This window comes from Canis lupus, chromosome X (assembly GCF_048164855.1).
Source record: "Canis lupus baileyi chromosome X, mCanLup2.hap1, whole genome shotgun sequence".
NCBI lineage: Eukaryota > Metazoa > Chordata > Mammalia > Carnivora > Canidae > Canis > Canis lupus.
The window spans coordinates 108,269,025-108,286,444 of NC_132876.1; the positions used below are offsets into that span (position 1 = coordinate 108,269,025).

A 17,420-nucleotide genomic window follows, 5' to 3' on the forward strand; every position below is an offset into this window, starting at 1 on the left:
GTCCCTCTTCATCTCTCACTACAGTTTTCGGGATAAACTTTAGTTTATCTGATATAAGGATGACTACCCCTGCTTTTTTTTGGTACATGGTTCTCCAACCCTTTGTTTTCACGCAGTAGGCGTCCTTATGTCTAAAATGAGTCTCTTGTAGACAGCAAATAGATGGGTCTTGCTTTTTTATCCAGTCTGAAACCCTGCGCCTTTTGATGGGGTCATTAAGCCCATTCACATTCAGAGTTGCTATTGAAAGATAGGAGTTTAGTGTCATCATGATACCTATTCAGTCCCTGTTTTTGTGGATTTTTTCCTTGTACTTCCTCTTTCTTTTACAGGGTCCCCTTTAAGATTTCCTGCAGAGTCGGTTTGGTGGTCATATATTCTTTCAGTTTCTGAACAAGGCCTGTCTTTATTCAGTTCTCACTTATCATTAGCACACCATAACAAATTTCTTCATCAGCATAATAAGAATACTACACTCTGTAAAATCCACTGTTATAGAAGCAACTGAACCACGACAAACTTTATTATGTGGAAATGTTCCATCTACCTACCCACCCTGCTATCTGCCAACCTGGCTTAGAAGAAATCTTGGCCATTAACAAAAGATGGTTAGCTCCATCCATGATCAAATAGGATGGTTTATTGATAATGTGCTAGAACCAGAACTTAAAGGGCCAATTTTGCACATCTTTCCTTCCACTCTGTGTTATGTGACATCCTGTTACTAGCATAAAATTGACCATAGTGGGAGTATTTATACCATGGGATTGGCAAACATGATGATTCAGACTTCTTTTTTGTAGCAATGGCCTGTTGTTAAAAATTTAGCCGCCTACAATTCATTTTTACTTTCTCGTTTTATTTTCTTTTCCTCTAGCTTTATTGAGATATTTTTGACATATATATAAGTTTAAGATGTACAGTGTGACAATTTGATACATATTGATGATTTCTATGTGTTATGACATGATTACCACAGTAAAGATAGTTTATACCTCTATTACCTCACATAATTATCATTTTGTAGTGATAATATTTAAGATCTACTCTATTAACAACATTCAAGTAGATAATGCAATATTGTTAATTATAGTCACCAAACTATACATAAGTTCCCCAGAACTTAATCATCTTGTAGCTGAAAGTTTGTACCATTTGACCAACATTTCCAATATTTACCCCATGCCCCAGCCCCTGACAACCATTCTACTCTCTATTTCTAAGAGCTTGGCAGTTTTAGATTCCATATATAATTGAGAATACACAGTATTTGTCTTTCCTTGTCTGACTTACTTCACTTAGCATAATATCCTCAGAGTCAATCAATGTGTTGCAAAAAGCAGGATTTCCCTATTTTTATGGCTGAATAATATTGCAGTGTGTGTGCGTATACTAATTTTCTTTATTCATACATCCATCAGTGGAAACAGGTTGTTTCCATGTCTTAGCTATTATGAATAATGCCACAATGAACATAGTAGTGCAGATATTTCTTTGAGATAGTGATTTCATTTCCATTGAATATATATCCAGAGGTGGAATTGCTGGGTCATATGGTAGTTCTATTTTTGCCCCAGTTTTACTGAAATATAATTGACATACAGCGTTGTAAAAGTTTAAGGTATACAGCATAATGATTTGACTTACATGTATCGTGAAATGATTACCACAATAAATTTAGTTAATATCCATCATCTCATATAGATACAAAAAAGGGGAAATGTTTTCTCTTTATAATGAGTATTCTTGGGATTAACTCTAACAACTTCCAAATATATCATACGGCACTGTTGCTATAGTTACCATGTTGTACATTAAATCTGTAGTACTATAACTGTAAGTTTCTACCTTTTGACCTCCTTCATCCAAATTCCCCCTTCCCTCTACCCCTGCCTTTGCTAACCATAAATCTGATGTCTTTTTTCTATGTGCTTGGGTTTTTTAAAATGTTTTCTAGAGTCCACATATAAGTAAGGTCATACAGTAGTTGTCTTTCTCTCTCTGACTTATTTAATTTAACACAATACCCACACAGTCCATCCATCTTGTCACAAATGGCAGGATTACCTTCTTTTGTATGGCTGAATAATATTCCATTGTATATGTATACAAAATGTTTTTATCCATTCATCCATCAATGGACACATAGGTTGTTTCCATGTCTTGGCTATTATAAGCTTCTATAAACACAGATCTGCAACATAGTGTTTCTATTTCCTTTCAATATATAATCAGGAGTGGAATTGCTGGATATAGGATAGTTTTATTTCTCAATTTTTGTAAGAACTTTCATATTGTTTTTCATAGTGGCTGCACCAATGTACATTTCTACCAAGAATGCACAAGGGTTCCTGTTCCTCCTCTTGCTTGCCAGCACTTGTTATATCTTGATTTTTTTTATAATAACCAGTCTAATAGGTGTGAGGCAAATCTCATTGTGGTTTTGATTTGCATTTCTTTGATAATTAGTGATGTGGAGCATTTTTTAATTGCATTGTGTACTTTTTGCTATTGAGTTGTATGAGTTTCTTATATATTTTGGATATTAACTCCTTATCAGATAAATGGTTCACAAATATTTTATCCCATTCCATAGGTTGACTGATCATTCTGATGATTGCTTCTTTTGCTGTGAAGAAGCTTTTTTGTTTGACATAGTCCCACTTAATGACTTTTGCTTTTGTTGCTTGTACTTTTGGCGTTATATAGAATAAATCATTGCCAAGACCAATGTCAAGAAGTTTTTTTCCTGTTTTTTTTTTCTAGTATTTTTATAGTTTAAGGTCCTACATTTAATGTTTTAATACATTTCAAGTTAATTTTTATGAGAAGGGTAAGATAGGGGTCATTATATTCTTCAACTCCAGGATTTCTGTTTGTTTGTTTGTTTTAATGTTTTCTTTCTTTTTTGAACTTCTCATTTTGTACATGCATTGTTTTCCAATTTCATTTAGTTGTCTATCTGTGCGTTCTTGTAGTTCACCAAATTTCTTTAAGAGGATTATTAAGAATTCTTTGTCAGTCCATACATATCTGTTTCTTTAGGGTCAGACATTGGAATTTGTTTCCTTTGGTGGTGTCATGTTTTCTTGATTATTCATGATCATTGTGACCTTGTGTACTTTTGAAGAAGTACCTGTACTTTTAAAGAAGTAGGCACCCCTTCCAGTCTTTCTATACTGACTTCTGCAGACAAAGCCCTTCCCCAGTCAGCCCGTTCAGAGATACCATATGAACTGTCTGGTGGTGTCTGTGGGCGAGCTTGCTGCTGGAGCCCTAGGGTGGGCAAGTCTGGTGCCTGGGTCCCCATATGGGAAGGCGTGGTACTTGGATACACAGGGACCATCCCTGGTTACTTGAGTTAGCAAGTGAGGAGTCTGAAGCTAGGTTTGCTGGTTGGGGTCCAACACTTAAGTCTGCAATGATGAGTCTGGAATCTGGGTCCAAAGGAGCCAACCAGGAGTTGGACACACTAGAGTAGACCCAGTATCTTGGTCCCCGGGGGCCAGGCTGGTATTGGGACAATCCAGGAGAACTGGTTTTACAGTAGCTGGCCTGGGAGCTAGGCCCATGGGGGCCAGCTGAAAACCTGGGTTTGCAGGAGCTGGTTTATAGGTCTATGGGAGCGGGTTTGGTTCTGGAGTCTGCATTGAAGTTGGGCATTTATTTCTTTTTTCTTCCATGGGAGGGTGTGTGTCTCTGTCCATGCTGGGCTGCCTGGGGTTGGGAAGAGGGGTGACAGGATAATGGGAATCTATCTTTTCATACCTCTTTAATGTGTCTTTTTTTATTTCTATGGTTCACTTAAGTATGTTAATCTCTCACCTGGAATCCTTAGCTTTTGTGAAGATATTTTGTATGTGGATAATTGCTTAAATTGATGTTTCTGGGAGAGGACGGACACTAGAAATTCCTGTACTGCTCTTTGCTGATGTCACTCCCTCTCTCTCTGTCTCTGAGAGTCATTTTCAAGGATTCAGCATATCACAGAATCATGGAGTTGAAAAAGCCTTTAGAAATTTTCTAATGCAGCATCTCCCTCGTGCAAAAAAATGGTCTACATCAATAGATGGACATCCTTTTTTGGCTTTAAGTAGCTAAAAATATTTCTGTGGAGTATTTTTTTTCTGAACAGGAGATAAATTGGTTTTTATAGTGACATACTTTAGTTAGAAATGATATTTATGAAACTCCCAGTCAAGCTATTAAAACATTAGTATGTTCATCCAATTTTGACCATTTTTTGCCTCAACAGTTTATTATTTTCACCTAATTCAGAAAATAACATGAATGGTACATAAATAAGATTTAAATAAGATAAGTAGCCATTCATCTTGTCTTCTAAATAGGATAGTTGGAGTCTATTATTAAAATAATGGAACTTTATTTAGGAATAGTTAACCATTTTAAATAAAACTTCTCTTTAAAATTAATTTTACTATACGATGAACTAATAGCCATACTCATTTAAAATACTCAAATCCATTATACAAATATAACACAATGAAATATGCTTATAATAGGTGTTTATAAGCTAAAGCAGTTCCAGTGAGTGATTAAGGCTTTTCTAGTATGAAATTTTTTTTCTAGACCTCAGCTGTTGGGTTTTTCTCACAGGTGTTCTCTGAAAATATGCTTCTTTTTTTTAATTGTGGCAAAATACACACAAGATAAAATTTACCATTTTAATCATTTTAACTGTACAGTTAACTGACATTAAGTACATTCACACTGTTGTGCAACCATCAACCCCATTCACAATAAATTCTGGTTCCCTACAACCCCCAGACCCTGACAACCACTATTCTACTTCTTCTTTATGTATTTGACTATTCTAGGTATCTCATATAATCACAATCATATAGTATTTGTCCCTTTTTTGACTGGGTTATTTGAAAATGAGCTTCTTAACTCTTCCAAATTCCCTAAAAAGTGGTGTAGGATGTCAGGTGTGGCTGCTTCCCACTGAACTCAAGCTCTGGTGAAAATACATGTATATCTAACACATAGAAGGTTAACTGATGGTTAGAAAACACTACCACATATCTCACCCCTGGCTGGTAAAAAAAAAGTTATTTCATTGTCCTTGCAAGAAGGTTCACAGAAGGCCCATCCAGGTGCTTTATATAAAAATAACATTTCCCTCTAGCTACCTAACCTAGATTTTAAGTTATGTAAAATTAGTTACATGGAAGGAAAATGCTGAATAAACATATTCTAGGATATGGCAATGTAGTAACCCTGTTTTATTCAGGAATATGTCCATCCCTCAAAAGATTCAAGAGCAAGTTTTGATTGCAAATCAAACAATTTGATTCTGCAAATCATGGTCATCCTGTTTCCTTCCCAGTGATTGGTTTGGAGGGAGGTCTAAACCCCAGTTCTGGCCAGTGACTGAAGGGAGGTCAGCCAGAGGGCTTCTAAGAAAGGATAGCTTGTTCTTTAAAAAGATTCACCAGGGGAGTATCAGTCTTTTTCCTTTTGTAGGACATTTTCACACCTGCATATGATGCTATCTTATAACTGTGAGGAATGCTGGACTGAGGTACATAGCCACCATGCTGAAAATGACAGATCAGAAAGAGAAAAAAAACCCTAATGACTGATAGTCTTAGTGAAGTTACGGGATTAACTAACCCTGGAACAACCTCACTTCAGGGCTTCAGGTTATGTGAGATATTATTTAAGCCAGATGAAATGGAGTTGTCTATTACTTACAAGCACTTAACTAATGAAGGTAGATTGTATGATGCCACAGGGTGGATTCCCATGGAAGCAGATTCTGAGATGGAGTTTACTTCACAGGAGGTTTCTTAAGCAGTATCTTAATGAAAGGAATGAAAAGTAGAACTGGGCAGATAAAGTGAAGCTGTGAATTAGACAATGGCAGCCATGGTACACCTCATGGAGAGATCCTAGTTAGGCTTATATATCCAAGTCTTTATACCGCCATCTCCATTAGTAATTGGAATGCTTGCCCCCTCATAAGGCTGTGACCTGGGGCCTAGGGTCTCTCTGCAGCTAAGGCAGTCTCTGAAGGGGTAATTGAAAGCTTTCTTCATTTGGTGCTCTTAGCAGCTGAGGCAAGAAGTTTTTCATCTAAGGGGGATCTGGATGGTGCATGAGAATGTCCACCATACATGATTACTGGGACTACTCAAAGAACATATACCTGTCCCAGGCCCAGAAAAAAATATGTTTCTGAGACTCACTGGATATGTCTAGCTTCTAGTAGGCTATGGCTTATGCTAATGATAGCAGTCATGTATTTTTGCCATATTTGCCTTCACTTACCTTTTTTTACTTGATTTCCAAAGGTTAATAATTGAATTTTCCATAAATATTCATACATTACAACTAAGCTATTGTCCATTTGGGGTCAATGCAATCAGGTCAGTTTGGTGTTTACTGAATAAATAACCAGCTAACCTTGCTTTACTTCCTTACCAGCCAATCCCCCTCTTGAAACTCTCCCTTGGCTTGCCACAAGCCTGACTCTTCTGTCTCAGCCCCTGTGATATCTCTTTCTCTTGATCTCTAGTCACAGATGTTCTCTGAGACACCATCCTTGGTACTGACTTTATTCCTTCATTAATATTTCACTTAATAAGAAGACCCTGCCCATGGCTCTCACTCTCCTCTAAGGCTATCATATTCTCAGGTGATTTCCAGCCTTGGCCTTTAAACCAAACATCAGCACTTTATCTTAAAGGAACTCCTAGACATCTTTGCAATTCCTAACCACTTCCAATTTAATACAGTCTAGAAATAATTCATTTTCATTCATTATAAAACAAGCTCATCTTTCTTTTTTTAAAGTATTTTATTTATTTATTCATGAAAGACAGAGACAGAGAGAGAGAGAAAGAGAGAAAGGGGCAGAGACACAGGCAGAGGAAGAAGCAGGCTCCATGCAGGGAGCCCGACATGGGACTTGATCCTGGGTCTCCAGGATCATCAGGCCCTGGGCTGAAGGCGGCGCTACACCACTGAGCCACCTAGCTGCCCAAGCTCATCTTTCTAACTTCCTAGACTATTGATTATATTATTTTCATTCAAAATCTTAGATTTACATTTGAAGGCTAGATATGAAAGACAGAGGAGAGTTACTTATTTACCTAATTTGACTGATTAGTCTTTAAAATCTAGTTCATTCTTTGCTGTCTTTTTCTGAGCACTTGCTCTTATTTTTGATATTTTATTTTTATTTTTTTAAAGATTTATTTATTCTGAGAGAGAGAGAGAGAATTTATGTGGGAGGAGGGGCGTAGGGAGAGGAAGAGAGAGAATTTCAAGCAGACTCCCCACTGAGTGCAGAGCCTGAGGCAGGATTCAGTCCCAGGACCTGAGATCATGACCTGAGCTGAAATCAAGAGTCAGCCGATTAACCAATTGAGCCACCCAGGCACCCCTATTTTGATAATATTTTAAATATACCTCTGTGATAACACTTAGCACACTACATTCTAATTACTGTACTTACTTTTTCCCTTTTTCCCCCTACTAGACTGAACGTTTCTTGAAAGCAGGAACTGTATTATGCTTTGGATTCCCAAGGTTTAGAACATACTTACCATAAACTAGGTATTCAATGCATGTTTTTGAACAAATGAGTAACTTACCCTAGTCCAAGGCTTTATCACTTCTGGACTGCATCAGTAGCCTCTTTGTAGCCTCTGTCAGTGTTTTTGGTATACAGCATCACAGCTCTATTCTTTTTTCTCATTTCTTACTTATTTACTTATTTATTTATTTATTTATTTTTTAATTATTTTTTTTTATTGGTGTTCAATTTACTAACATACAGAATAACACCCAGTGCCCGTCACCCATTCACTCCCACCCCCCGCCCTCCTCCCCTTCTACCACCCCTAGTTCGTTTCCCAGAGTTAGCAGTCTTTACGTTCTGTCTCCCTTTCTGATATTTCCCACACATTTCTTCTCCCTTCCCTTATTTTCCCTTTCACTATTATTTATATTCCCCAAATGAATGAGAACATATAATGTTTGTCCTTCTCCGACTGACTTACTTCACTCAGCATAATACCCTCCAGTTCCATCCACGTTGAAGCAAATGGTGGGTATTTGTCATTTCTAATAGCTGAGTAATATTCCATTGTATACATAAACCACATCTTCTTTATCCATTCATCTTTCGTTGGACACTGAGGCTCCTTCCACAGTTTGGCTATAGTGGCCATTGCTGCTAGAAACATCGGGGTGCAGGTGTCCCGGCGTTTCATTGCATTTGTATCTTTGGGGTAAATCCCCAACAGTGCAATTGCTGGGTCGTAGGGCAGGTATATTTTTAACTGTTTGAGGAACCTCCACACAGTTTTCCAGAGTGGCTGCACCAGTTCACATTCCCACCAACAGTGTAGGAGGGTTCCCTTTTCTCCGCATCCTCTCCAACATTTGTTGTTTCCTGCCTTGTTAATTTTCCCCATTCTCACTGGTGTGAGGTGGTATCTCATTGTGGTTTTGATTTGTATTTCCCTGATGGCAAGTGATGCAGAGCATTTTCTCATATGCATGTTGGCCATGTCTATGTCTTCCTCTGTGAGATTTCTGTTCATGTCTTTTGCCCATTTCATGATTGGATTGTTTGTTTCTTTGGTGTTGAGTTTAATAAGTTCTTTATAGATCTTGGAAACTAGCCCTTTATCTGATATGTCATTTGCAAATATCTTCTCCCATTCTGTAGGTTGTCTTTGAGTTTTGTTGACTGTATCCTTTGCTGTGCAAAAGCTTCTTATCTTGATGAAGTCCCAATAGTTCATTTTTGCTTTTGTTTCTTTTGCCTTCGTGGATGTATCTTGCAAGAAGTTACTATGGCCGAGTTCAAAAAGGGTGTTGCCTGTGTTCTTCTCTAGGATTTTGATGGAATCTTGTCTCACATTTAGATCTTTCATCCATTTTGAGTTTATCTTTGTGTATGGTGAAAGAGAGTGGTCTAGTTTCATTCTTCTGCATGTGGATGTCCAATTTTCCCAGCACCATTTATTGAAGAGACTGTCTTTCTTCCAATGGATAGTCTTTCCTCCTTTATCGAATATTAGTTGCCCATAAAGTTCAGGGTCCACTTCTGGATTCTCTATTCTGTTCCACTGATCTATGTGTCTGTTTTTGTGCCAGTACCACACTGTCTTGATGACCACAGCTTTGTAGTACAACCTGAAATCTGGCATTGTGATGCCCCCAGATATGGTTTTCTTTTTTAAAATTCCCCTGGCTATTCGGGGTCTTTTCTGATTCCACACAAATCTTAAAATAATTTGTTCTAACTCTCTGAAGAAAGTCCATGGTATTTTGATAGGGATTGCATTAAACGTGTATATTGCCCTGGGTAACATTGACATTTTCACAATATTAATTCTGCCAATCCATGAGCATGGAATATTTTTCCATCTCTTTGTGTCTTCCTCAATTTCTTTCAGAAGTGTTCTATAGTTTTGAGGGTATAGATCCTTTACATCTTTGGTGAGGTTTATTCCTAGGTATCTTATGCTTTTGGGTGCAATTGTAAATGGGATTGACTCCTTAATTTCTCTTTCTTCAGTCTCATTGTTAGTGTATAGAAATGCCACTGACTTCTGGGCATTGATTTTGTATCCTGCCACGCTACCGAATTGCTGTATGAGTTCTAGCAATCTTGGGGTGGAGACTTTTGGGTTTTCTATGTAGAGTATCATGTCATCGGCGAAGAGAGAGAGTTTGACTTCTTCTTTGCCAATTTGAATGCCTTTAATGTCTTTTTGTTGTCTGATTGCTGAGGCTAGGACTTCCAGTACTATGTTGAATAGCAGTGGGGAGAGTGGACATCCCTGTCTTGTTCCTGATCTTAGGGGAAAGGCTCCCAGTGCTTCCCCATTAAGAATGATATTTGCTGTGGGCTTTTCATAGATGGCTTTTAAGATGTTGAGGAATGTTCCCTCTATCCCTACACTCTGAAGAGTTTTAATCAGGAATGGATGCTGTATTTTGTCAAATGCTTTCTCTGCATCCAATGAGAGGATCATATGGTTCTTGGTTTTTCTCTTGCTGATATGATGAATCACATTGATTGTTTTACGGGTGTTGAACCAGCCTTGTGTCCCAGGGATAAATCCTACTTGGTCATGGTGAATAATTTTCTTAATGTACTGTTGGATCCTATTGGCCAGTATCTTGTTGAGAATTTTTGCATCCATGTTCATCAGGGATATTGGTCTGTAATTCTCCTTTTTGGCGGGGTCTTTGTCTGGCTTTGGAATTAAGGTGATGCTGGCTTCATAGAACGAATTTGGAAGTAATCCATCTCTTTCTATCTTTCCAAACAGCTTTAGGAGAATAGGTATGATTTCTTCTTTAAACGTTTGATAAAATTCTCCTGGAAAGCCATCTGGCCCTGGACTCTTGTGTCTTGGGAGGTTTTTGATGACTGCTTCAATTTCCTCCCTGGTTATTGGCCTGTTCAGGTTTTCTATTTCTTCCTGTTCCAGTTTTGGTAGTTTGTGGCTTTCCAGGAATGCGTCCATTTCTTCTAGATTGCCTAATTTATTGGCGTATAGCTGTTCATAATATGTTTTTAAAATCGTTTGTATTTCCTTGGTGTTGGTAGTGATCTCTCCTTTCTCATTCATGATTTTATTAATTTGAGTCTTCTCTCTCTTCTTTTTAATAAGGCTGGCTGATGGTTTATCTATCTTATTAATTCTTTCAAAGAACCAACTCCTGGTTCTGTTGATCTGTTCCACAGTTCTTCTGGTCTCGATTTCGTTGAGTTCTGCTCGAATCTTTATTAATTCCCTTCTTCTCTTGGGTGTAGGATCTATTTGCTGTTTTTTCTCTAGCTCCTTTATGTGTAAGGTTAGCTTTTGTATTTGAGTTCTTTCCAGTTTTTGAATGGATGCTTGTATTGCGATGTATTTCCCCCTTAGGACTGCTTTTGCTGCATCCCAAAGATTTTGAACGGTTGTATCTTCATTCTCATTAGTTTCCATGAATCTTTTTAATTCTTCCTTAATTTCCTGGTTGACCCTTTTATCTTTTAGCAGGATGGTCCTTAACCTCCATGTGTTTGAGGTCCTTCCAAACTTCTTGTTGTGATTTAGTTCTAATTTCAAGGCATTATGGTCCGAGAATATGCAGGGGACAATCCCAATCTTTTGGTATCGGTTCAGACCCGATTTGTGACCCAATATGTGGTCTATTCTGGAGAAAGTTCCATGTGCGCTTGAGAAGAATGTGTATTCAGTTGAGTTTGGATGTAAAGTTCTGTAGATATCTGTGAAATCCATCTGGTCCAGTGTATCATTTAAAGCTCTCGTTTCTTTGGAGATGTTTTGCTTAGAAGACCTATCGAGTATAGAAAGAGCTAGATTGAAGTCACCAAGTATAAGTGTATTATTATCTAAGTATTTCTTCACTTTGGTTAATAATTGATTTATATATTTGGCAGCTCCCACATTCGGAGCATATATATTGAGGATTGTTAAGTCCTCTTGTTGAATAGATCCTTTAAGTATGATATAGTGTCCCTCTTCATCTCTCACTACAGTCTTTGGGGTAAATTTTAGTTTATCTGATATAAGGATGGCTACCCCTGCTTTCTTTTGAGGACCATTCGAATGGTAAATGGTTCTCCAACCTTTTATTTTCAGGCTGTAGGTGTCCTTCTGTCTAAAATGAGTCTCTTGTAGACAGCAAATAGATGGGTCCTGCTTTTTTATCCAGTCTGAAACCCTGCGCCTTTTGATGGGGTCATTAAGCCCGTTCACATTCAGAGTTACTATTGAGAGATATGAGTTTAGTGTCATCATGATATCTATTCAGTCTTTGTTTTTGTGGACTGTTCCACTGAACTTCTTCTTAAAGGGGAATTTTAAGAGGCCCCCTTAAAATTTCTTGCAGAGCTGGTTTGGAGGTCACATATTCTTTTAGTTGCTGCCTGTCTTGGAAGCTAAAAATATGGAACGCTTCACGAATTTGCGTGTCATCCTTGCGCAGGGGCCATGCTAATCTTCTCTGTATCGTTCCAATTTTAGTATATGTGCTGCCGAAGCGAGCACTATTTATTTATTTATTTTAGAGAGATAGCATGAGCAGGGGGAGGGGTGGAAGGAGAGGGAAAGAATTTCAAACAGACTCCACACTCAGCACAGAGCCTGATGTGGCGCTTCATCTCACAACCCCAAGATCAAGACCTGAGCTGAAATCAAGAGCCAGATGCTCAACCAACTGAGGCACCCGAGTGCCTTGTCTGTCTTCCCCCACTCCCCCACTTTATTCTTTTCTTATTTTAGTGTCAGCTGTGCTTTATAGTTAGTGTAGGATCAGACTACCACCAATACATGCCCTGAACTGGTTCAGGTGCCCCGAACTGCTCCATGCCTAATTACCTCCAAGTTTTTCTGAAGTTTTTGGAAATTGCTCATTTCAAGGGGGTATGTGTAAGGATGAATAAATTTTTTTCTTTACCCTTTTAGTTTAGTAGCTGGGGCCCTGCAAATTAAATTGACAAAAGACACACTGACAGGAGGAAAGATCTACAATTTTTATTTGATGTTAATATTTTTACATCATATGGGCGTCTCAAGAAAAGGAAGTGAAAACCCTAAAGAGATAGACCTGGAGGCTTATATACTATTTTAACAAAGGGCCATAAACTTGTGGTGAAGTGTCAAAAGAAAAGTATTTTGACCTTCTAGGGGCAGCAAATTGTGGGAAGGTAAATATATGGGGGAAATTAATGCAAGATAAGTGTTCTTTAAAAGGCTTATTATGCAGATTCCTCTTGATGCTGTCACTGGGATGGTGAATCTAGCATCATCTACAATGATTAAGAGCAGTTCTATCCCTCTTGTTGAGAGAAGGGAGGGGGAATGCCTTCACAAAGAGAAATTTATGCCCTTTATGCCCTGCTTTTAGGCAAATGGGGGAGGGTAAAGAGCTTTTTTCTGTGTCTGCTGTTTCTCAGTTGCCTTCAGCTCAAAGTAATTCTTATGCCAAAGTGGAATATTTTGAGGTACCATATTCTGATCCCTTTCACCCCTCAGTGGCAACCCTTAATCAATAGGAAGCTAGAAGCTAGCAGACAAATGCCCTAGACGCCCTCCTAGGAGGCATTGTGTAAGGTTTTTCATTGAAACCAGTGGAATCTAGCTCCCACTGCCTTCAGCAATGACTTTATATAAAACACCTTTAGAGTGATTCTCACTTTTGTCTTTTCCTTACCAAGTTTCCTGGCTTCATTTTCCATGTAAATTACTGCCTTTAAATTCTCTATTAGCCTTTGTTTTTAGGGAAATCCAAATCAAGACAATCTTCTTGATTTTACTTCTTCTGATCCTGATAATTTTTAAAGATTTTATTTATTTATTCATGATAGACACACACACACACACACACACAGAGAGAGAGAGAGAGAGAGAGAGAGGGAGAGAGAGGCAGAGACACAGGCAGAGGGAGAAGCAGGCTCCATGCAGGGAGCCTGACACGGGACTCGATCCTGGGACTCCAGGATCATGCCCTGTGCCAAAGGGAGGCGCTAAACCACTGAGCCACCCAGGGATCGCCCTGATCCCAATATTTTTACAAGAGTTCTGAACCATTGCTTTCATATAGCACTTGCTACCCTTCAAATAAATCCCTCAATTGTTAGGATCGCCTGATTTAGTAAAAAGCAATAGAGGATACCCAATAAAATTTAAATTTCAGATAAATAAGAGATAATTTGTTAGTATAAATATGTCCCATGCAATGTTTGGGACATAAACTCACATCTTGTCATTTATGAGTATCCATAATTTGGCCCTCATTCTACCAATATAATATTTTCCATTTCTTCCAAAGGCAAGGTCTCCCTTTCAACTTTGAAAGCAAGAGGACTTAATCATTATCACCATTATTGTAATTCTTTTGCTTCTCTGAAGTGTTTCATTGTTTTCAAAGTACTTGCCTATACATTGTTTTATTAGTTTCTTTCAACACCTCTTTGATACAGTTTGAACAGCATTTAAGTTCAAATTTAGAATTTGTGAAAACTGAATAAGAGATATGGACTTGTCTAAAGTCAGTGGGTGGGTTTTGGAGAAGGGAGCTCAAATCCAGGTTATCAATCTCCAAGACAAGTATTCCTTCCATGATATCAGGTCACTTCTTATTCATATTCCTTCATTTTACAGAATAGGAAACTGAGGCACCTAGAAACTAATTGAATGAAGCATGGAACAGTCCTAGTTCTCCACTATTTGCTTGAAGGTCAGCAAGTCATTTACTATGGATGAGATTTCATTTTCTCATCAATAGTATGATGCTCTCAGAGTGGAAAACTTCTGTTTTCTGTAGTTTCTAGCCATCTATAGTTTGCCTAGGCTCACACAGCTAAGTAGTCCAGAACCCATAGCCCACTCACAGCTTGTCAGAGATAGTGTCTCTTAGATAGCTCTGCCCTTCTTCAAACATTTTTCTTACATCTTATAGTTCATTAAGTTCAGCTTTCAGAGAAACCGAAGCATTTAATATTATTTGTTCTTATGAAAAAATGTTCTGTTCTCTGCACATAAATTTAAAAGTGGGGAATTTGAGTGGTTTTTATACTCTAATGGAAACCACATTAAATTAAGTTGCTGTTGGTTTTTGATTAACTTGGGTTTTTTCCCCTTTTCTCTGAGGAAAAATTGATTCTATATCCAGGGTTAAGCAAAGAAAAAATATTTGAAAGTCAAATATTCATTATAAGTTGTGCTTATTTATCTTATTTTTTAAATAAAATTTTAAATAAGTTAACACCAAAGAACAGGACCCATTTTCCTTACCCCGAGCTAACTGATTAAATATTTTCTTAGAATATTAGAAGAAAACCCTTGTAATAGCCAAAGGAAGGAAATGCTATAACATAGTTTTGTTTTCACCATGAATTTAGCTGTCAGCATAAACCTTGCTATATCTTCCTAACTTCCTATTAGAGGGATGTTTAGAAAACATTTAAGAGAATTGGGTTAGGATCTAGACATATATTGATTCAATTGTAGCACTGCCACCTAGCTGTGTGACATTGAGCAAGTTACTGAACCCTGAGGAACCTTAATTTCCTCTTTGTGAGGTTGTATTGAGGATCAAATGACATGGTATGACAGTCCACAGTGAAAGGAGAGAACTTGTGCTGTGCCCACTAGATGCTTCATTAGTGTGTACTCATTCATTGGCATTGGTAGCTAATGTTATTTCAATTATGTAGCAAGCCTTCTATTGAAAAGGCAAATGACAGGGCTTTCCCTGGTTATTTTGAGAGTGGATCATCCTTTGCTTGATGTTGAATGCCTACTACCCCCTTGTATTTGGGAAAACATAGCCTTCAGTGGGCCAGTTACTCCACATTTGCAACCAGATTTAACTTATCATATACAAAAAATGCAACTTGCACAAAAGTATCTTTTTCCATGTTCAAGTTCTCTCAGTTCTCTGGGTTCTTTGCTTGCAGCTTCCTTGGGCCAGCTTTCTGCTCACTGACAAGTATGCTGGGCTGCCTATTAAAGGAATCCTTGTTACAATTCATCCAGATCCAGACATTTGAGGTTCCCTTCCCCAGTGAACCTTTCTTTCTTCACCGGGGCATTACCATTTTCCTTTCCTCTTTCCCCTGAAGATCAACAGAAATAACCAAGGAGGAAAAATCCACTTCACTATAAATGAGAATGCCAGTTCTGCCAGGAATATAAAATTATATCCTTGTTTTTCTGAGTGTATTTTCTCAGTTTCATTTTATAACCAAGCATCTCACAGAGCCTCTCAACCCCTTTGGCAACTTTTTACTCTAGACAAAGATATGTTCCTCCATACAAGAACTAGAGTCATTCTTAGCAAACAGAGACATCCAACCATCACCATAAGCTAAATAGCTAGCTCATTTTTCCCTCTGGATCCAAAAATATAAGTCACAAGTATGGAATTATAAGATGAAAGGGGCTCTACATTTCTAAAACTCTGACTTCATAGTCCTTGATATAACCTGTTTAATAGTCATTTTGCCAAGCATTTCAACCCCTATCTGAACATTTCTGATTACTTTCTCTGGTTACTCATAAGAGACGTTTGATTAATATTGCTGATTGCTGTTTGGTGAGTGGATGAACAAATAGGTTGCCCAAGGGCAGCTTCCTCTTATACCAAGTGACTTGCAATGTTGTTTGTTCCAAGGTAGTACAGACTAAGATACTTGAAGAGTATTATTTCCCTGTTGACCCCCTTACATACAGGCACCTCTTGGCCTGTGTATGAGAATATATGCACATACAAACACACAGAGTAACCTGCAAGAACACCATGAACAAAAACAAATCTTTTGGGGAATGTCTTCACATTTTTTTAAAAAATAAAATACTATAAGAAGTAAAAAATGGATTGAAACTTTTCTCTGTTCAAGAGCTTTCAGGCAGTTATACCTAATAGAAAAAAAATATGAGGCTATAAATCCACTAGGTCATTAAAAAATGAGGAAAAAAATGTGAACAAACCCCTTTTTGAAAGTCAATCCTGTTACCTCTGATTGAGAAAATGGTCCTCCTAGAAGAAAGTGAAAGTGAATATATTTTGTTCAGCCAAGGGCCATCACACATCAAATGATCATCTTGTCAAAACCTAATTCATTTTTTGAGAGAAAGCAAGCATCTGTGGCCCAGACATCTTTTTTCCCTTTCTGATGGATTGGCCTTACATGCCTATGAATAATCAATTTTTACCAGGGCATTTCCAGATCTGTTACTAAGACAACGTAGTTAAAGATGTACAATGATTTTTTATAAATCATTCTTCAATTGTGGAATAAGTTAACATGTAAATGTCAATTCATTATGAATAGGCAAAAGCTATTGCTAGGATGGTGTCAGAAGGACATTGGAGAAAGCGAACTACCTAGTACAATGGTTTTTGAACTTTTTTAAACTGAGAAATCTCTGTACTTAAAGCATTTAAAAGAGTGTTTTCTGGGATTAAACTGGTGTGGGAGGGGGTAAGTGAAATAGGCAAGACGTGGATAGAGATAGAAGTGACTTCGTGGCCTCTCTCTTCTTTTCCCCCACTCATTCCCAAGTCCTTCAAACAATTTAGAGCATCTTGAGAGGATATTGAAGATTCCTTGGAACATAATTTGAAAATCAATGGCAGAGTGTAAAATAGATGGACTGTAGCAATTGATGAAGTCTTATTTTAATTCTGGCTCCTGAATATTAGCTGTTTGAATCTACAAATTTCCAGGACTCTGAACTTTTTCGAATCTACAGAGTGGAGATGGTACTACAACTGGGGTAAATTAGACGGCATATATAAGAAAGTTATGCCTGGCATATAACAGTTACTCAGTGAATAGCAGCTATTGTTATTATCTAAGGGAAATAAGTGTTTAGTGAATAATAAGCTCTTCCTGGAGGTTTCTGAAAAAT

At 37.8% G+C, this 17,420-nt stretch overlaps 1 long non-coding RNA gene and 1 other non-coding gene across 3 annotated transcripts in view; one reads left to right on the forward strand and one right to left on the reverse strand.

The window, feature by feature from the left end:
• LOC140628649 (uncharacterized) overlaps positions 1 to 17,420 on the forward strand; it is a 207,710-nt gene that overhangs the window by 85,162 nt on the left and 105,128 nt on the right. The window lies entirely within an intron of this gene.
• LOC140628991 (U6 spliceosomal RNA) lies at positions 11,944 to 12,050 on the reverse strand. The gene has a single exon (XR_012026880.1). It is a non-coding gene; the product is annotated as a U6 spliceosomal RNA (small nuclear RNA).